Source organism: Pinus tabuliformis, chromosome 3_1 (assembly GCF_031772625.1).
Source record: "Pinus tabuliformis cultivar Carrire ecotype Pingquan chromosome 3_1, CPIR1, whole genome shotgun sequence".
NCBI lineage: Eukaryota > Viridiplantae > Streptophyta > Pinopsida > Pinales > Pinaceae > Pinus > Pinus tabuliformis.
This window is the reverse complement of record NC_142301.1, coordinates 65,111,522-65,134,279: the sequence shown is the minus strand read 5'-3', so window position 1 is coordinate 65,134,279 and position 22,758 is coordinate 65,111,522. Positions and strand designations below refer to the sequence as shown.

General features: G+C 34.5%; 1 long non-coding RNA gene across 1 annotated transcript in view; it reads left to right on the top strand.

Moving 5' to 3' along the window:
• LOC149185801 (uncharacterized) overlaps positions 1-22,758 on the top strand; it is a 42,355-nt gene that overhangs the window by 4,301 nt on the left and 15,296 nt on the right. The window lies entirely within an intron of this gene.

The window sequence follows — 22,758 nt, the reverse complement described above, 5'->3', positions numbered from 1 at the left end:
AGCTTGGATGTAGGATCAGATTGTTGCTTTTGGCAACTCCGTGGCCTCAGCCATCATAGACTATGTTACTATGAGCTTTATGTCCCTAATTTTGGCCTCCATTCCATCGAATGAGCACACAAATGTCTTGGTTACCTCTTTGTGGAAGTCTTTAAATTTCTCAATGAACTGCAACCATTATCTTCTTTGCAGCAACTCCCTAGTTTGTGGCTACCCCTCTAGGAATTGCTTCCCTGTTAGCTCAGTTCGAACAATTACCCCCATGCTGAAGGATGCTTTGACTCGAAGATTGGCTACCTTGACAGAAAATTGGGACTGGTAGGGTTTGCTAGCTGGCAGAAAGATCAAGTGACTGTGAAAGAATATAGGAGTGTAGGAATAGGGAAGAACGGATGGGTTATCAAGAGGATTATGGGAATGGATTCAACCGTTAGGTGCATTCAAATTTATGATTTGGTAATTAATTTGGTAGATTTGGCACAAGGTAGTGACATGACTTTTAGAGTGGTTGCATATGATATTTTGTTAAAGGCCCAAGGTTATAATGGTTGCACTTTAGTACTATATTTTCTTACTCATACATGCTATATATCTTTCCCCATTGTTAAATTAAAGCAGCATGTACCTTTAATTTTCTGTTGCTAACCTCATTTGTTGTCCTTTAATCTCCTGCAAGTGCATTGTTGTCAACTCTCCTTTAATCCAGATCACCAAGCATCCTTGTAGACTTCAAAATTATTTGGTTGTAGAAATTTGTTGAGTTGCTGAAACTTGTCCAAGCTGCTGCGGAAACTTATCGAGGCTCCAGAAAGTTATCCAACCTACAGAAAGTTGTCCAAGCTGTGGAAAGTTGTTGTTTCTACAACTTAAGATAAAGAAAGCTTTAGTAGATGAGCTTTATTATTTTTTTCTTTTGAAAAGAAAATTTGAAGTGCCAACAAATTGATTTTCACTTTAAATTTTTTGTATAAACATGCCAACAACATGTTGGTTTTCATGTTTATACAATTTTATTATTATTATTATTATATATATATATATATAATATATATATATATATTATATATATATATATATATATAGATAGATAGATAGATAAAAAAATTTTCATATTATTATATGTATATATATATGCATATATACACATATAATATATATTATATATATATATATATATATATATATATATATATATATATATATATATATTTATTTATTTATTTGGAGAACAAACTTGAATGAAAATTTCTAAGGTGGAAAAGAAGAAGAAGTCTTCTTGACCATCTTCAGTTCTGAATTATCCTGAAATATTTTGACAAATTCTTCTATTGTTAATGGTTTCTGGTAAAACTTGAGTCGATGTCCATTTACTAATAGAGGAGTTCTTTCTTCATCAATAGTCCTGATTCTAGTTGCACCACTATCAAAGACATTCTCAACCTCATAAGGTCCAAGCCAATGGGTTTGGAATTTCCCTTGAAATTTTTTGAATTTTGAATCAAATAGCAACCCCCAATCTCCGAGATAAAACTTCCTTTCTTTAACGTACTTATCATGCCATCTTGACCTCTATTGTTGCAGTAAGCTGGTCCTCTGGAAGGCTTCTTGTCTCATTTCATTGAGCTCATTTAATTGTGTCATCCTTTGCTTCTCGGCTTGTGACAAGTCAAGATATCATTGGATTGTTGTCTTATAGGTCTCGAACTGGAACTCTATTGGAAGTAAGACTTGCTTCCCATAAAGAAGTTCATAGAGAGTATGTCTTGTAGTATTCATCCATGTAGTCCTATTGCCCCATAAGGCTTCTGGCAGTTTTTCCACCCAGTCTTTACTGTGTAGATGTATAGTCTTTGTAAGGGTAGCCTCCATCACTTTATTTGTGGACACAACTTGCCCATTGGCTTGTGGATGGTATGGAGTTGATTTCCGATGTTTGATCTTGTATTGCACTAATATGGATGTGAACTGTGTCCCTTGATCTATTACAATTTCTTTTGGCACACCAAAATGAGTAAAAATATCCTCAAAAAGAAATGAAAATACATTATTTTCAGTAGCAAAAGTGCTTTAGCTTCTACCTATTTAGTGACATAATCAGTACATACAAGAACATACTTCTTTTTCTTTGAAGGTACGTTGATTGGTCCAACAAAATCCAGTGCCCATTTTTCAAATGGTTTGATAAGTACGTGTGGTTGCAGTGGCATCTCATTTGAAAGAGTAGGTTTGCCCATTCTCTGACAATTGTCACATCTCTTAACATATTCCTTGTTTTCTTTGAAAATGGAAAGCCAATAATATCCTAAAAGCAAGATTTTGTAAGTGGTTCTCTTGTTAGAAAAATGTCCTCGACATGGCTCATCATGACAAGCTTTTAGTATCTCTAGTATTTTGTCCTCCCGAACACATCTTGTGATGATGAGGTCTAGTCCTGTCTTATATAATTCCTCATTTATCCATGAGTAGTATGTGCAATTGTGGACTGTTTTTTTTTCTCTAGGAGATAAATGAAATGGCATTTTTCCTTTGGCTAAATACTTAGCAATATCTACACTCCAAGGTGATTTCGTAGATGCTGCAAAAATATATTCATCATGAAATTTATCTTCTATGGGTTGATCATTGTTTTAATTTTGTATTCTAGATATAAAATCGGAAATTGTGTTTTGTTTTCCTCGCCTATCTAGAATGGTTATGTTGAATTCTTGTAAAAGTAGGAGCCATCCGGTTATTCTTCCATTGGTGACTAGTGTATTCATTAGGTATCTAATGGTAGAATGGTCTGTGTGGACAAAAGTTTCGTAGCCAGTTATATAATGTCTGAATTTATTAATGGCATGAATTACAACTAAGAACTCCTTCTCGGTTATAGTATAATTTAACTCTGCAGGGGTTAAATTTTTACTACTCTAATAAATGGCAAAAGGAGTGAGATGTTTTTATCCTAAAACAGCTCCTAAGGCTGAATCTGAAGCATTTGTTGAGATATGGAAAGGCAATTTCCTGTTAGGTCCTTTTAAGATGGGTGCTTTAGAAACTCTCCTTTTCAATGTTTCAAAGGAAACATGACATTCGGAATCACAACTCAATTCAGAGTCTTTGCTAAGTAATTTAAAGAGTGGGGATGCAATTTTTGTGAAGTTTTCTATAAATCTTCTATAGTATCCGGTAAAACCGAGAAAACTTCTAACATCCTTTTGACAGCTTGGCACTGATAACATGGAAATGGCTTCCAACTTAGATGAGTCCACCTTAATTCCATCTCCGGGAATATGGTGACCTAAAACAATTCCCTTGTTAAACATCATGAAACATTTTTCATGGCTTAATGAGAGGTTTGTTTCTTGGAATATTATTAAGACTTTCTCCAGGTTTTCTAGTGCTTCATTGAAAGAATCCCCATAGACTATGAAATCATCCATGTACACCTCCACACAATCATGGATAAGGTCAGAGAAAATGCTAAGGGCTTCCCTTTGGAATGGTGCGGGAGCATTGCATAACCCAAAGGGAAGTACCCGATAAGCATAAGTTCCACATGGACAAGTGAATGTGGTTTTATCCTGATCTTTAGGGGCCACCTGAATCTGGTTTTATCCACTAAGCCCATCCAAGAAGGAAAAATATTTTTTTCCTACTAAAGTATTTAAGACGTGGTCTATGAAAGGTAGTGGAAAGTGGTATTTTAATGTTACTTTATTCAACTACCTGTAATAGATGCATACTCTCCATTTTCCATTCTTTTTAGGGATGATTACTAGGGGTTAAACCCACTGAATTTTAGATATTAGATAAATGAAATTTACATTTAATCATTTCTGTAATTCGTCCTTAATAATTTCTTTTAGATTTAGGTTTATTCTTCATTGTGGTTGTCTGACTGGTCTTTCATTTTTGTTCAATGTAGATATGATGTATGCAAGTTTTAGGATCAATCCCTCTCATGTGAGTGTATTCCCATGCAAAAGTAGAAGAATGTTTCCGTAAAATATCTAGGAATTGTTTCTTTTGAATGTCTTTCAAGTTTTCATTCATATTTAAGGTTTTTCCTGGAAAGATTTCTATCGAGGAATTACCAAATTTATCCATGGACAACAATGATACTTGTTTGGAGGAGAGATATTCATTTTGACTACACTCATAATGTGAGGAAGATTCATTATTTTCTAGTAGATTTAAAAGTTTGTCTTCCTCTTCTACTTGTTCAGTGACAAAAATAGGTTGTATATCTTCTCCATCTTCTACCCATTCTTCAGTTTCTGTATCTATTATTGTTCTTGCAGGGGGGAATAATGTAAATTTATTTGTAGAATTCCCATCTAAGATAAACATGTCACCTGACCTACAGCCAATGAAAGCATCTGTTGTAGCCAACAAAGGCCTTCCTAGAATTAAGGGATGTCCTCCTAGATTTTTCTTGGGTGTTAAGAACATGAAATCAATAGGATACTCTGAAGAATCTAATGATACACAAACATCCTCTAACACACCATCTAGTTTAATAAGAGATGTATCTGCTAATTACAATAAGGTTGGTGTGTATTGAAGGTTAGGAAGCCTAAGTGTGTCCATAACGTGTTTGCTCATTATTTTTATGGTTGCCCCTAGGTCAATTGGTGTGTTTGGTATTTCAATTCCATTGATGTGAATTTTTACAATGGGGCTTCCTGGGGTAAATATTTTTGAATTGTCATCTTGCCCATCATAATGCCTATAATTTTTCTGAATAACTGAATTCTTTTTATATCTTTTCTTCTTCTCCCTAATCGTTGTGTACTTAATTCCTTAATTGTTTTTGCAAAAATTGGTATTTCTTTTATGGCTTGCAATAAAGGAATATTAATACAAACATTTCTCAATTCATCCATCATATTGTAATCAGGCAAAATAATTTGTTTCTCTACTCCTTCATTGATTTTCAACCTTTCTCGAAAAGGTGGTTTAACTGATATTGAAGGTTGTTCTATGATAGGAGCATCTATTGGAATTTCTTCTGTTTGTTTAGTTCCTTTTTGAGGGAGAGAAGTCTCCCCTTCTTTTGATTGATTCTTATGTTTTTGAAGATCAAATTTTGTTTTTTGAATGACAACACAAGGGTTTTTTGGTAATACCCTTCGAGACCTTAATTGGACATTGTTTAGGTCTAGTCGGGTTATCACATAAGTTTGAGTATTTTGACCCTCCATGTTGTATACTGGTTGTTGTGGTACTTTATTATAAGGACTTGGAAGCGTTTGAGCAGGCAGTTGATTTGATTATTGTGGAAATGGTAGGGAAAGTTGCATGTTTTGACTCTGTACTTGGACTTGTGGCAATTGATTGGCTTGACGAATTTGATTGGACGGGGTTAAGAATTATGGTGGAATGTAGGATGGCAAGTATTTTTGATATTGAGCATAGGCTCCATACGGATTTTTCCATCCTTGATTCCAAGGTTGTGATTGTGGCGGAGCCCAACGCTGCCAGGCTGAGTTCTAATTACTTTGTGAAGATTGGGAAAATTGTTGTGGTCTAAATCCTTGTGGTTGATTTGGTTGGGGTGTTTTCCATGGTCTTTTGGCTATAAAGTAGAGAGGGTCTACTGGTTCTGAGATTCCTTCATCATTGAATACAGTCTTAAGACTTGTTAAGGATGGACATTCCTTTGTATCATGATTATTTGCACACATGAAACACGTTTCTATGGCTTTTAAGTCTAAGGGACACTCTCTGAGAGCATGTTTCTTCTGACCTTCAGAAGATAGATAATGCAACATTTTCTGAATTTTGCTTGTTTTGTATTTTAGGGGTGTCTATTTGTTCACTTAGGCTCCCTAAAATATTTGTTTTAAAGGTGTCAAGTAGGTTTCCTATTTCTGCTCTACTAATTGTCCCAACTGCAGACTTGTTTATTCTTGATAAGAGAGGGTCTCTAGGACTCTTTCCAATTCTTGCTTTGCCCCCCGAGATATGTACACATAAATCACAAATATTTGCAAATGGTAGCTGGGAAATATCTCCTTTTCCTGTTAGGCTACGGAGATCAATCCATTCATCTTTAACAGCTCTGAGTAAAAGAGAATTTAAGGTTTCTTCATCCAAATTATCCATTTTTTCTCTTTTAAAATTATAAACAGATCTTTCTACCAAGTCTTCAATATTCTCATCTTCTTTCTGTGTCATTTTGAAGACTTCATTTTTAAGGTTACTAGGCATATAATAATCTCTATACTTGCCCAAGAAAGCCTCCATCATCTATGCCCATGTTATTATGGAATGCACTCCTAGACTCATGAACCATTTTAATTCTGAGTCTTTTAATGTGGCAGGGAATAGTTTCAACTTTTGAGCATCATGCGGATAGTCATATGATTTGCATAATACTTCAAATTCGAAGAGAAATGTCTCAGATCTTCGTTTCTTGTCCCATGGGAATTAGGAAGAATCGATGGTGATATATTTTTCATTGTGAGGGTTGTATCTTCATCAAGAATAGGGAATCCTAAAGGATCTTGATTTCCTTTGCTTCTACCCCCTCCTCTACCTCTACCTCTTCCTCTTCCTTTACCTCTAATCATATCTTCTTCACCATGGAAATTGTGTACTTCTCCTTCCCCTTATTGAGCCATGATAGATTCTTTGGAGCTAAAATAGTGTTCTTCTAATCTTTTTGGTTCCTCTATCTGTTAGGTCTCTATAATATTAGTGATCCCCCCATTACTATTGTTGTTGTATCCCTTATTGTTATTATTGTGCCCCTATTTTCCCCATATTGTTATTATTGTGCCTGATAAAATCCCTCTATTGTTATTTTTGTGCCTTTACATTATTATTGTTAGGTCATTTTGGTTATATTGTGACCCCATAGACTCCTATATATAGAAAGGAGGCTTTGTCATTTGAATCATCTAAGAATTGTTCATTTATGTAATGTAAAGGAGGTTTCCCCCTCGAAGAGGCTTATTTCTAAGGCATTGATCTATCTTTTCTATCTTCTTGTGAGATGGTTCCATAACATTTGGTATTATAGCTTTGGATTCTAGGCTTTTGCTGTTCCAAATAGGTCATCATGCCATTTTCGCTATAACTTTTTTTCAGCGACGTTTCAGAAGTTAAAAAAGAAACACGTTTGGGCCAAAATAGTTCGGAACTTTGGGTCCAAATTTCATAGTTTTTCTCGCTATATTTGTAGTAGTCATTCCTCCTCTTTCAGGGTCTTCTAAGTGCATGGGAGTGATGAGAAATGATGAAGAGGGATTGGTTGATGATGCTAGGGCTCAAAAAGAGTAGTATAGGTTTGTGAAAATGGAGAGGATGTTCTGTTTGTTTTTTTTCAAGAATTAAATGGGATGGATGAATGATGAATAGATAGTAAATATGAAGTGGAAGGAGGGCTTGGAGTGATGTGGTGACTTGGCCTTTGCAAAAAGTTCTTCTTTTAACTGCTTTCCTCATTCCTTGAAATCACCACCCTTCATAATTTGACTTCTCAACATTGCATGAGTGAAGGAGTGAGATGAAATTAACTAGTTGAAGGTGGCTTAGACTATTGACCCATCCTTAGCTTACAAAACCTCATCTCTCATGCATTGACAATAAATTTCCAACTATAATATGCTCAAGAAAAGAGGTCAAAAATATTGCATACATATACCTACCTGGTGGTTGTTAGAGAGACCTCCATGCTACTGCTGAGTTGATGTTGATGTGCAGGTGTTGGATGGTGATGCTGATGATCCTGATGCTTCTACTAAGCTTTGGAGGAGCTTATTTGGCCTCTGTATTTCCATGTTGAATCTGACTGCAAATCTCTGGCTACTTCATCATCATATCCCCTCAATTTTTCAAAGAAACCCATCCAATTGTACCTTGTGCATATCTCTAGCACATGAGGGTGCTGATGACTCCTCACTATGTTGATGAGTTCCCCTAGTCATTTTTCTCTGATGGATGGAGGTTTTTATAGGCATGATAGCAAATTTAAAAATTCTGTGTATATAATTCTCTTATGCTGCAATCACTTTCAACAAACTAGAAGGGTTTTTTATGTTCATTTCACTTGGAAACATGTGGGGAAATGTAGATCCTACCTCCTTAACAGTGCTTAATGAATCCAACCTCTATTTTTCCCTTTTAAAACTGCTCACTACCAATCCTGTAGGTGTTTCTCTGTATCCTCTAGGATCTCAAGGAATCTTGTAGGTTTCGAGGATAACGACTTGTTTTGTCCATATCTCCCAAATGGTAGAATGGATTGACCTGAAAATTTCTCAACATGTTTCCATCATCATTATGCACCTCCCCATAAAACAAATTTGGTCAATGGATGCACAGATCTCGAGAAAAACTAGAAATGACTAAAGGTGATGGAGGAAAATTTCTTGGAAACCATGCATTGGAATTTGCTGAAATTTCTTGGGCATGGTACCATCATCCATATGCTTCTCCCCATGAAGAAATTGTTTAAATCGATGCAAAATATCAAGAAAATGCAAAACTGGTTGTAGGTGATGGAGGTTGATTTCTTGAAAATTGTGCATTGAAATTTTATGAAATTGCTTAAGCATGTTACCATCATCCATATTCATCTCCCCCTGAAACTGCTTGGAGAATGGATGCATGGTTTTCAAGTTATGGCAAAAACAAATTTATGCTTTATGTATTTTTGAATCATGTAGTAAAACAAAGCATCCTGTAGTTTTTTAGGACAACAAGCAAACTGAATGGTAGAAGCTTGAGAATGATGGGTGGATGATGGAAATAGATGAGGTTGATGGATTGGCATGGCCTTGGCCTTGTTGGAGCATTTGAGCAAAGGAGGAGCAAGTTGAAATTTGACTTCTTTTGACTAGGCTTAACCAATTTTTTTCTTTTGGTACTAGTTTTTTTTTTCTTCTTGCAGATGTTGGAGATCACATGCATTCGTTAGAGAGATACATGGAGGAAAGATTTTTTTTTTCCTTTTTTTTCTTCTAGGCCTACTAGTTGCCTGAAGGAGGTTTTCACCTAGGATCTTTTCTTTTTTCTTTTTTCTTTTTTCTTTCTTCCAACCCATTGACCACCTCATGGAGGTTTTCAATCAATGACCCAATATGAGGTGCCTCAAAGGATGTTTTCACCTGAGATTTTTATTTTTTCCTCTTATTTTTCAATTTTTTTTCTTTTTTCTACCTTACTGTACTTGAAAAGAAAAATCATTTTCAAGTATAAGAATGCTTTCAATGGAGCCAGGTGCATATCAAAATGACAGAAAAACCGATGTGTAGGTTTGCAATATATGATCTGACATGTACCTAGATCTCAAAGACCAAATGATTTGACTTTGAAAGGATCAAGCATACTTGAAGAAGAGAGTGATGCTGCAACTTAGCGATTGTCTAGAACCAACCTCAATTTAACTTTCATGCTCTTGGTTTGATTACTTATCTGGATCATTCTTCATGTATTCTTCTACCATGACTTTCAAATCTTCCTCTTTTCGTTGATTGTTCTCTTCAATACGTGGAGGATTTGATGGTAACCATGAGAGAGTTTTCTCAATCTCTTTTTTTGATGTCTGCTCTTCATCAAGTGCAACCAATGATTCTTTGATCTTCTCTTTCAAATCTTCTTCTTCTGGATGTATTCCTTTAATGATATCAAGAGAATCTCTTTTTTGCAATACTCTTCCTGAGCTATGGTGAATACCATTGAGCTCAAGAGGAGATTTTTGCAACTTTTGTACCTCAACATTATAAATGGGTTGAGCTACTTCAATGTGTGGGTTTGGAAATGGTGGTACAGATAGTTGAGTGGGAGTGTATATTTGATATGGATGTGGATGGGGTTGTGGTTGTGGTGGAGGTGAATGGTAGGGATAAAATGGAGTTGGGTATGGAGGATATTGAGGAAAATATTGAGGATATTGTGGATGGCTCCCATAAGTTCCTTGCCAACCTTGAGGCCAAGATTGGTTTTGGGGTTGAGATGGCTAATGTTTCCAAGGAAAAGGTGTGTTCCAATTACTTTAAGGTGGATATGCATAACATTGAAATTGTGAATTAGGATCTTGAATGATATCAGGCTGAATAGGCTACCATGATCCTCTTGGAGCTACATAACATTGCTGCATTGGAAATTGACTTGCTCCATTGTCCTCTTGGTGAACTTCTTTCAACCTTGGTAATGAGGAGAAACATTTAACATCATGTGATTCTGCATGGACAACACAAAAAACTTCTTTTTGATCATTTTGTATTCTTAACATTTCTATTTGTTCAGTTAGATTGCTAAGAATTTTTGTTTTAAAGTCATCAAATAAATTTCCAAGTTTAGTTTGACTTACCGATCTTGATGTTGATTGACTTACTCTTGCCCTTCCTCTTGATATGTGTTTTCATGTTTTACAAATTTCTTCAAATGATAACTTGTATACATCACCTCTGCTCACGAGATCAAGGAGATCAATCCACTCATCCCGAATTATTCTAAGTAAGAGGTTTTTTAGTGTGTCGGGTCCTAAATGATGTAGTTTTTCCCTCTTAACATTATACATGAACCTCTCTATTAGATCCTCAAGGCTTTCATCTTCTCTTTGATTCATTCTAAATATTTCTTCCTTAAGATCATGATCTTTATATTTTTCTAGAAATATATTTTTCATATCATTCCATGACCTTATTGAATTAGTCCTTAAACTCATGAACCATTTAAGAGCTCTATCCTTCAATGTTGCCAGAAACAATATCAGTTTTTGAGTTTTTTATAAGTAACCATACAATATACAAACAATTTCAAATTCAAAGAGAAAGGTTTCCAGATCCACTAACCTTAGACCATGAAATTTTGGAAGAAAAGATGGAGGGATGTTCTTCATGTGCACATTGATATCACTATCTTGAATGGGAAATCCAAGAGGATCTTCCTCATTGTCTCAATCCATTTCTTCTATATTCTTTTCCAACTTTTTCTTCTACCAACAAAAGTGAATGGTGATGTGGCTCTTACTGCACCACGTGATCAAATGGGCAGGTGGGTTGGTGTTGGAGATTTTTTGTTTCTATGATTACATGAAAACTATAATGCAACGCAATTCTCTACTTTTGAAATGAAATATGCCTCATGTAATTTTATTTTATTTTGTTTTCGCAAAAAGTAAAAAGAAATGAATCAACTAGGGAAGAAAAAAATGCATATTTTGACACCTCCTCAACAACGGCGCCAAAAAGTGATGAGATTCAGTATTGCAACAAGAATTCTACAACTCCCATGTCTACCGAATTTAATTATCAACCCAGGGTTCATACAAACTTAAGAGGTATCAACACTATATGTGCAGCATACAATGTGTCATTCCTTTGCTAGCATGATGTAATGCAGTGAATGTACTGAAGTCAAATCCTAAACTAATTACAAAAAATGGAATGTTCGAAATGGAACCTTAACCTATTGCAAGAAAGAAAGTACAAGGAAAAACATTGAAATCAAATGATAAAACACACCATTCTCTAACTAAATTCTAAGAGGATTTTCTTCAAAAGAATGCTAAGTTAATATGTGTGCAATCTTACTGTCCGAAGCATGCAGATTCAAAACATCAAACATCACTACTGTGCATGTAAAGGACTGAAATAAATTTGTTTTTTTCTTTGTATTCTTTTTTTATGGAAAAACAAGTGTGAAAGATAATATCTTTTCGTAATGTGGCAGGTGGCTTGGAGATTATGTTGGATGGTTGGAAGGCTTGGGAGACCCTTAGGTGACATTGTGTGGCTTCCTGGAGGTTTTCACTCAATTCAGCTTCAAAACATGCCACTACAAGAAAACCTACAAGATCCCTTAAAAGCTTACAAGATACAACAGAAAGAAAAAGGATTGATGTTGAAGGTGATGGAAAGCTTAAGGAAGGTGGTTGGTGTATGGAATGAGGCAAGGGAGTGCCTAGGACCACTTCAAAACTCAAAACCAAATTTGGGAGATGGATGGATTTGCTCAAAAAGCTTGGAGAAGTTTCCTTGTGAAATGGTGAAATTGGTGAGGGTTTAATGACCAAACAACTCAAATCCAAATTGGATGAGACAAATTTTCTTATTAAATAGGATGTCTTAGGTCCCTATTCCAAGTGGAATCACTCAAAAATACCTCTATCAACCCATGGAGAAAAAAAAAACATTACTAGTCGAAAATATAGAAATTCGAGAACTAGTGAGTTGGTAAATCTAAAAAATGTCTAACCAAGTCAAGTGAAAATGCAATGGGGTAAATTTTTTTATGAACGAGAATGGTTTTTTGATCTAATGCAAGTGGAGCCAACTCGATTGAAGCTTGTTAGCATGATTTAAAAAATGGCATAAATTTACTGTTCTTTGCTAAAAAGGAGGTCCAACAATCTAGATTTCGGAATAAGAAGACTAATCCAAGAAACTCAATGATTACTATGAACTTCCAAAAATTTTCAAAGGATGAAATAATTCTTATGATCCTACAAAATAACTTTCATTAACCATTTAACTCAACCCTACAACAAGAAATTATTAATACTAAATGCAGAAGTAGAAAGAAATAAAAACTAGAGATGCATGTGAATAAGTAGTGAAAAGAAGGAAAGAAAATGATACAAAATGGCTCTGAGGTTCCTGGGATGGCCAAGCCCAAGGAAAATTAGAGAATTATGGATGAGAAAAATATTTAGAAGATGAAAATGACACCAATCTTCATTATTTTCATCAATAGAATTACATCCCTGCAAGAAAATATAATGGAGCTGCAAAAATACAAGTTCTCTCCACAATAACACTAATGAAAATCTATCTCTAGAGGAAAATTCTACTTGGTACTTATACAAAATGACTAGGAATCATTCCACATGAATGGAGGAATATTTCCCCACCAAAATCCCTTGATTAGTGGATCTGGTCCTGTGATTAGTGGATGTGGTCCCTTGATTAGTGTAACACATTCCTAGATTTTCTCAACCATTGGAGTTCCAAAATATGTGCCATAATTCCATAATATCTTGTTGATTTATTATTTATTATTGATCCTCTTATAGTAGGGAACAAGTCCCTAAATTATCTCCTCCTCCAAATCTTCACAATCTGCCCAATATTCTCATAATATTCCACAAAAATAAATAATATTAGGCACAAATATCCAATTATTCATAAACCTTCCTAATGAATATATTAAAGTTAAAAATAAATTATCTAATGCAAAAAGAGAGGCATAATGTGTTGAAGGATGGTCATAGTCCTTGATTTATGTTTTAAGTTAGAGGCATGGGCCTTAATTTACGTCTAATTTAGAGGCCCATCAGTAACCCAGTTTAATCACCAAATATTCAAGAGATTTGGTTCTGGTGTCTTTGGCCGCAGATGGCATTCACTCTATCTTTAGCTGTGAATGCATGTTGTTCAGAGAGGCCTACAACTTGGATGCTGCCATGGATGAACTTGTTAATGTTGTGTAAGTCATTTAACTAGTATGTTTATGAAAATCAATTTGATCAATTGCATGAATCTTCTTGGTACCAAAATAAAAGAGAGAGGCTTTGTAGTATTGTGCACCTTTAGGGACTAGAACCGTAGGTTCCGAGAAGACTAATTGGAACTATCCCTTCTCTATGTGAAGTGTAGACATAAACTTGTACTGAGTAGTATAAATCTAATTCTAGAATTCTAAGTATGTTGTAGCCTTCAATGCTCAATTATTCTTCTTAATCTCTCTATATATTGAAAAAAAATTCCGATGTGTTGCAATCTGCGATGTAGAAGATACAAGTGACTTTGTTATCTCTTCCATGTGTGAGAAAAGAGTGGTGGGAAGACTTGTTCAAACGATTGTAGCCTACTCCTCTAAGCCCTTTTCTTCTGATTATTCTTCTTCAGATTTTGTATGAGTATCATTTTTAGTATCAATCTTAATATTTTCCTTAAGATCTCTCTTCTTTCTTCTCTTGAAAACATGAAAGTTTGCAACTTGAGAAGCTGAATCTGTAGGAGACATACTTTCGTTTCATATTTTAGCTTCTTTTTCCTTTGAAATAGGAGTTTGTAGAGATGTCTCAGTAGCAATTTTCTCTTCAACCTCTTGCAGTGTATTCTCTGTCCACTCCTCTTGATTGGCATACTACTCTATTTATGGTCTACGTGTATGTGCATAGTGTCTGGTGTTCTGCTCAGCTCTCAATTTTAAAATTATCCCTAATGGATCATAAGATCCTGTGAAACTAAGCTTGAAATTCATCTTCTTTAATAACTCATCTACTTCCTTTGCTGCTACACTGGTGTTGACGATGTAAGGACCAATATGTGCCTTCAGTTTAAACTATGATTTCTGCTTTATTGAAACAAATGCAGGCCATCCATGTTTAACATTTGCTTAATATATTCCAAGGCAAATATTTTTACTAGCACAAAAATTGGCAACCTGTAGGGAGGGATTTCACATCCATAGATTCAAATTTCTATATAATTTTGGTAAAGATACAATCTCCAACCTTGGCTTGTTCTATCAGATGTAAAACTCTTTTTATTTCTGGTGAAATTCTTGGTATAACATTGTTGCTAAGAACACACAAGGATACATGCAAAAACTCATCTACAAAATTACTAACTGAATATTCCTCTATATTCTTTCTAACCAAGGAAGTCCAGTGAATGACTAATAGTGGTCTTCCCTTTACATCCACCTTCTGCAACTGAAATTTGAACATGTCTTCTTCATAAAACAACATCAAATACACAAGGACTTACTGGTGTTTGAATGCACCTTCATTAGTAAGCTTCAAAAATTGATCATGAATAACATTTGATAGATATTGATTTTAGTTGAAAATGACTGATGACTTCTAACCAGTTGAGAACACTCACAAAAATCATAACACTAATTCATCTACCCATTTATCTGTGCAATAACCTAGTAGGAAAGTAACCATATAAATAACTTACCTTGACATTTCAAGGAAAATAGAAGTAGAATATCAGGGATTAAGTTTGGGTAACTCGGAATGTGTGGGCATAAAAGACTAAAAAATATGGACTCGTTGAGAGGAAAGTAATCTTCTGGTATATTTCCATGAGTGAAAACATGGAAAATGGACATAAGACAGCTTTAGGATTAATATGAAGAGCTTGGAAGATAGCTTCTAGTGTAATTGTGAATAAGATTTCATTATTTTGGGCAATTACAACCTTCTATCTATGGAGATACCTAAGATGACACCATGTAACAAATTGTTGGAAAAAATGAGTCTGGGGAAAAAAAACTTAGGTAAGAATGACTCCCACACACTCAATTCATCACTGTTATCTATTTTTTTTATTTCCCAGTTATGAAGCTCATACAAGTCAAACTCACATTGGGTTTCCATTATTTTATATTGTGTTTCAACCAAAGAAAATTCATCTAAGGTATGAACATGAGGTAATACAGGACTTTCAACAACCATTTTCACCTTTCCTTTATGAGACAACATCGTTTACTATAATGGAGGCTAAGGAAATAGTGTTGCGAGGCTATAACTGATCGATTACAAATAGGAATGGTGTTATAGAGGGTGTTGTTGCACTTGAAAAACTTTGGATCAAACTTGCACATATCAAACAACTGGCGAACAAGACTAATGCAAGGTGATGTGAACCTTTTAAAGGAAGAGAGGGATGATTACCAGAAACATTACCATTTTTTGTGCATCACATTAAAATAATTAAACATTTGCGGGAGTCATTAGTGACCAACTTCCATATGACTGTTTGTCGGAAGATGCAACGATTAATGGTAATGTGACATGGATGACACGTGGCATGTCATGCATTAGGGGAATTTTGACATCTAAAATGGGCCTCCTAAGAAAAATGTACAACGAAAATAAACTTTATAAGAACCAATAGGATTCAAGATGATGATGTCAACCATGGGTGATGATTCAAAAATTTTCGAGTAAAATGATTAAAAAATAATAAAATAATAAAACTACTTTTTCAACTCGTATTTTCAAGTTATATACCCAAGGTTTTACTCAAATTTCAAGTGGCAGTACTTGTTTGATGCAAAAATTAATTCTTCATCCAAGGAGTACCCATGTTGCATACTTTTCGATGGACCCTACTATATGAAGAATGAGAAATACATGAAAAACATGATTGTAATCACATTTTTCATGTATTTCTCATTTTTTGTGTAATAAGGTCCATCAAAATTATGCAACATGAGTACTCCTTGGATGAGGAACCAAATTTTGCATCGAGCAAGTGTTTTCGCTCAAAATTTGAGTAAACCCATAGGGAATTAAGTTCAAAATATGAGTTCAAAAATAGCTTTTTCTTTTTTCCCTCTAAATTAGATGATGTTATCTAATATTATTTTATTATTTCCAGTATTATTTTATAATTTCCTTAGGAATCCCATTTTAAACCTGGTGAAATTGTTATTTCTAGAATAAAAAACCATGTAAAGAAAATGAATTTTCTAATAAAACATGGATTAATAAATTCACCATGAGCATTAAGTAGACTATTTAAGCTCATTCAAGAGATGGGCCATAAATTGATGCCTTTAAACTTTTTACACCAGATGACATGCTTTTCCCATCAATATTAACATTTTGTAAATTTGAATTCTTAAATAAACTATTTGTATTTAAAATAATCTCATAGAATCCAACAAGACTCAAAAGTTATTTATTGAATTTCATTTAGTTATATGTATTCATATAAGTTTATAAACGTAATTTATTTTTGAAATAAAGCTATTAATGCAAGTAAAGATTTATCTTATAAAAAACTATTTAGGATTAACTGATAATCAACTTCAAGTGGTTTATTCAGGCTACATGAACAATCAAGTGTCATAGATGAATGCCTTTTAATACATATTTAATCTTCAAAATCAATATCTTAATGATAATTTATTTGTATTTACATTAAGTATTTAATAATTAAAGAACACGGGGACTTATATAAATTTCAACTAAAATACATGAGTTATGTTTCACATTTATTTCTTCCCCATTAAAAATGCTTATCATTTTCTCTTCTTAGTGAAAGTAATGGTCGATCATGATTTTCCATACAATTGGTTGACACTAAATTTACATCAAGACTATTATTGGTTTTGACAATGTTTACAAGAAGAGATCAATATCCACACTACCATCAACTGTGCTAATATTTGAAAACCCTTGCCTCCACTACTTACAAGAAGTCACAACTAAAGTTTCTTGTTTACTTCAATTTGTGACATTGTCCATCATAATGGAATGACTTGAATACCCATTTAAGAAATCTCATTTGATGTACTTGGATTTGAGTGGAGATAGATCAATGGTACCTCACCTTCTTGAAATACCTAGATCAAAAATGTATAGCTTTTATAGTGGATGCCTACATACTATGAAGATGAATGATGACCCCCTCATTAGTGCTTCATAAAGGCACAAAGGGACCGTAGGAAATTGAGCACAAGAACATTTTACTAAGGTTTTAGTAGACTAGCCTCAATGCAATGCAAGGGACACCTATCCTTGTCATTTACAATAAGATCCTCACATCACCATCATTCAATCAACAAATCCCCCGTAGGTTGGGGGAAAGGGGGTTAGAGTTGTGAGACGTAAAATTTAAACATCGAGGAATCTAGCATGTTAACCATAACTATAATATCTTTATTGGATGTTTGACATACTAATATTATTTAGCTTAAATCAATTTCTTTTAAGAGTTTGATTTCATACTCCTATTGTGTATTGATACTATTGTACATAACAACCCCATGTTTGACCTATTTATGATCTCTAATTGGTTTGAAATTACTTGCAAATTATTTTAATGTTAAATCAAGTTAATATGGAAATTTACAAAAGAATGAATGTTGTTGAAGGCCTTGTAATAAAATACTTACAAATTTAATGAAATATGTGTTGTAGGTCCTTAATTACAACATCGTGAGGTGAAAATTCAGCGATTTTACCTTCACCTGAATGAGTTATCTAATATACAGATAGAAGGTTGCAGGATAAGGTTGGAACACATAATACATCATTGAATTGACCATTGTCTATATGAACAATTCCAGTCCCTACAACACTAAGAGATCTATTATCACCAACATATATATTTTTGGTGTTACAATCATTTAAAGAAGAAAACATGGCTTTGTTTTTGGCCATGTGATAAGAAGCTCCATAATTAATGAACCACTCATGAGAATGAGAAGAAGAAGATAAATTTAGTGCATATCGAGACCGAGATGCTTAACAACCACATGGAGAAAGTGTTATTCCTGAAGATGAAGTTGAATTTGTTGAGTGCTCCAAATGGATGTTATGCTTCTTTATCATTGCTTCCAAGCATTCCATCTTCTTAAGGCATTTGGATTTAAGTGGCCATCTAGATTACAAAAGTGGCAATATCTATCAGTATTCTTCCCTTTGTTTTTATTTTCCTTATCATTTTGTTGAAATGATTTTTCATTTTGAGACTGAAATGGATTAGGACCCTTATTTGGTTTAGGACCATTCTTTTTAGGATACGACTCCTTAGGATTCTTTGAATTTGGTTGCTGCTGGGCAGTTACGGCTTTCTTAGAAGAGTTTCCAAGATTAAGAAGACCAAGATGTAAGAGTTGTTCTTGTTCTCTTATTAAAGAATCACAAAAGGCATCAGAGGGACGGGACTTGTAGTCTTGTCCTTGAGAAATGAAGGCTTCTCTTGTAGAATGGAAGGTGGAAACAAACACAGAGTAGGTTGGTCCCAACTTAGTAAGAATGGAATAGATAAGGTTACCATCTTCTTTCTTAACATTAACACCTTCCAAGAGAAGTCTAAGGGTCTTGAACTTGGGAAAAAAATCTTGAATGGAAGAAAAATTATTGGGGTCCAATGTAAGCAACTCATTTTCGAGTTGATGTGCTCTAAGCTCAATTTTAATTCCAAAAATTTTAGTGATTTATTTCATTGTTTCATTAGTAGTATCAAGTTCTGCGATATGGAATCTATGGTCTGGAGAAATAGACATCCCTATCAACCCACTCGCTTGATCTTGTCTATTTTACCATTTGGCTTCCTTATCTTCATCTTTCAGTTTGGTTTCTTGGCCTAAGGTTATTCTGTAAAGACCTTTACTTCAAAGTAAATCCACAATGTAGAACCACCATTGGAAGTAGTTGGTGTTGTCAAGAATAACTTGGCATGTACTTTCCATTTTAATAGAAACTAAAGCTATAGATGTTGAAACTAAGTGTTCCAATGAAAAGATCTCAGAAAATTAGGCTAATTAAAACAAACAGCTCTGTAAACGACTTCCGGATGAAGAAGTTATGGCTTTTTGAAGAAAAGTTGTTGAAGATGCCAACGAAGTACAGGAATGTGCAAAAATGAATGATAATGTTATATTTAAAAAAAATCCACCCCCTTTCCAAACTTAATCTAATTAGCTCAACAAAAAGAAAGACTTGAACTCAAGACCTCTATTCTCATAAAGTAGCTTTGGACCAAGTGAGCTAGATTAAAAGGTTAGTAATTTTTCGAAAAAAGGAAGGGGGGCTTTTTTTTTTCTTAGTCACTGAAGCTTTGGGGTGCATGCTTACTTGAGAAAGCTCTTTTTTTTCCTACAAAACAAAAAACAAAAAACCCAACACGGACATACAAAAAAAAAAACTTACGGCTTCAAGTTACCTTTAGCCGAAAACTAAATATTTTCCTCAATGTTTCTGATTTTCTGAGATCACACTAAGGCGCGACGGAAAAGAGCATACGCATGATAAAAATCCTTCCTTTCTATTTCTGATTTGCCCAAATCGCACAGATTCGCGGGGCAAAGAGCATACGCAAAAATGAAAGGTATAGATCCCGTAATAAAAAATAAAGAGTAAATAAACCGAAATAAGTAGAGAGAAAATAACTAAAAATTGCAAATAAACACTGTATACCTCCAGATCTTAAAAATGACGTAGCTAGGGCTACTGGAAAGATTTCCACGTCAAACGAAAGGGGTTCCTCACTAGAACAGATGCTCCTAACACAACAAAGCAGTCCTCTCGGGCCGAAAGTAGTTGGTAATAGTAGATCTAGGAAATGACACTCTGATGCAGTTCTACCGTCTTCAGATTTGGATCACCAACGAATGTGACCCTCAAATAGCTCTGATACCATGTAGTAATTTACTGGGTAAGTTCCTCAGATAGAACACCAAAGGACACTGCTCACAAACAAATCACAGATGAATACACCAGCATTGTTGACGTGGTTAAAACCCTCAAAGAGGGAAACAATCCACGGCCTAAGAAAATGAGGCCACTTCAAGAAATTTATTAATAAAAGAATGAAAATTTACATAAGCTTCTCTCATGGAAGGTCACCCTACAAATGACCATCCATGCTCTTTAGATAGAGATCATGGACCAATCAGGTGTTAAGCCACGGATCAAGTGTCGGTAACACTGAGGAGAGAATGAACCATTGGATCACTACATATTGTGACCGTCGGATTTTAAGTTACAAAAGTACATAGTAAAGAAACACACTTTACCTAACTCTACGCTAGACCAAGTTATACTTAACTATTTCCTATGTATCAGAATATCCTAACAATAAGATGTAAAATTCTTTTGATTTCTCGTGAAATCCTTAGTATAACATTGTTGCTAAGAACATACAAGGATACATGCAAAAGCCTATCTACAAATTTACTAAATGAATATTCCTCTATATTCTTTCTGACCAAGGAAGTCCAGTGTATGATTGATAGTGGTCTTCCCTTTACATCCACCTTTTGAAATTGAAATTTTAACATGTCAAGTCTCCATAAAAGAACATCAAATACACAAAGAATGACTGGTGTTTGAATGCACCTTCAATAGTAAGCTTCAAAAACTTATCATGAATAACATTTGATAGATATTGATTGTAGTTGAAAATTACTGATGGCTTCTAACCAATTGAGAACACTGACAAAAATCATAACACTAATTCATCTACTCATTTATCTGTGGGATAACCTAATAGGAATGTAACCATATAAATAACTTACCTTGACATTTCAAGGAAAATAGAAGCAGAATATCTGGGACTATGTCTGGGTAACTCTGAATGTTCGGGCATAAAAGACCAAAAAATATGGACTTGTTGAGAGGAAAGTAATCTTATGGTATATTTCCATGAGTGAAAACATGGAAAATGGACATGAGAAAGCTTGAGGATTAATATGAAGAGCTTGGAAGATAGCTTCTGGTGTAATTTTGAATAAGATTTCATTATTTTGGGCAATTACAACCTTCTATCTAAGGAGATACCTAAGATGACACCATGTAACAAATTCTTGGAAAAGATGAGTCTGGGGAAAAATAAACTATGGTAGGAATGACTCCCACATACTCAATTCATTAATGTTATCTAATTTTTTTTATTTGCCCAGTTATGAAGCTCATACAAGTCAAACTCCCGCTGGGTTTCCATTATTTTATACTGCATTTCAACCAAGGGAAATTCATCTAAGGTATGAACATGAGGTAATACAGGACTTTCAACAACCATTTTCGCCTTTCCTTTATGAGATGACATCGTTTATTGTAATGGAGGCTAAGGAAATAGTGTTACCAGGCTACAATTAATCGATTACAAACAAGAATGGTGTTGTAGAGAGTGTTGGTGTAGTTGAAAATATTTGTATCAAACTTGCATAGATCAAATGATTGGCGAAAGGGACTAATGCAAGGTGATGCGAGGCTTTTAAAGGAAGAGATGGTTGATTAACATAAACATTACCATTTTTTGTGCATCACCTTAAAATAATTAAACATTGGTGGGAGTCATTGATGACCAACGTCCATATGATTGTTTGTCAGAAGACGCAACGATTAATGGTAATGTGACATGGATGACAGGTGGCGTGTCATGCATTAGGGGAATTTTGACGTCTAAAATGGGCCTCCTAAGAAAAATGTACAACCAAAATAAACTTTATAAGAACCAATTGGATTCAAGGTGATGATGTCAACCATGGGGAATAATTCAAAATTTTTGGAGTAAAATGATTAAAAAATAATAAAATAATAAAACTATTTTTCCAACTCATATTTTTAACTTATATCCCCAAGGTTTTACTCAAATTTCAAGCAGCAGTATTCATTTGATGCAAAAGTTAATTCTTCATCCAAGGAGTACCCATGTTGCATACTTTCGATGGACCCTACTATATGAAAAATGAGAAATACATGAAAAACATGATTGTAATCACATTTTTCATGTATTTCTCATTTTTTGTGTAATAGTGTCCATCAAAAGTATGCAACATGAGTACTCCTTGGATGAGGAATCAAATTTTGCATCCAAAAAGTGTTTCCGCTCAAAATTTGAGTAAACCCATAGGGAGATAAGTTGAAATTATGAGTTCAAAAAATAGTTTTTCATTTTTTCCTCTAAAATTAGATGATGTTATCTAATATTATTTTATTATTTCCACTATTATTTTATAATTTACTTAGGAATCCCATTTTAAACCTTAAAATTCACCGAATGAATGGATTGGGAATAGGCGAGAGCAAGTGGGAGCGGGTGACAGTTTTCAGGGGGTGCAAGCAGTAAGTGATAAAGGAGGGGAGGGCCCTAAAGTCATCATGGAGAGCGACATGCTTTTCGATGGTTTCCAAAAAACCATATTTCAGACCACCCCACCTCGTTAAGTTCCGAAGGCTCGGGGGGAACATCGTCCTCCATCGTTGATCCGGGCAGGGATGATCTCGTCCATTCAGTCATACAAATGATTTATCAAAATGCAACAAAACATCACATCCATTTCTTTACA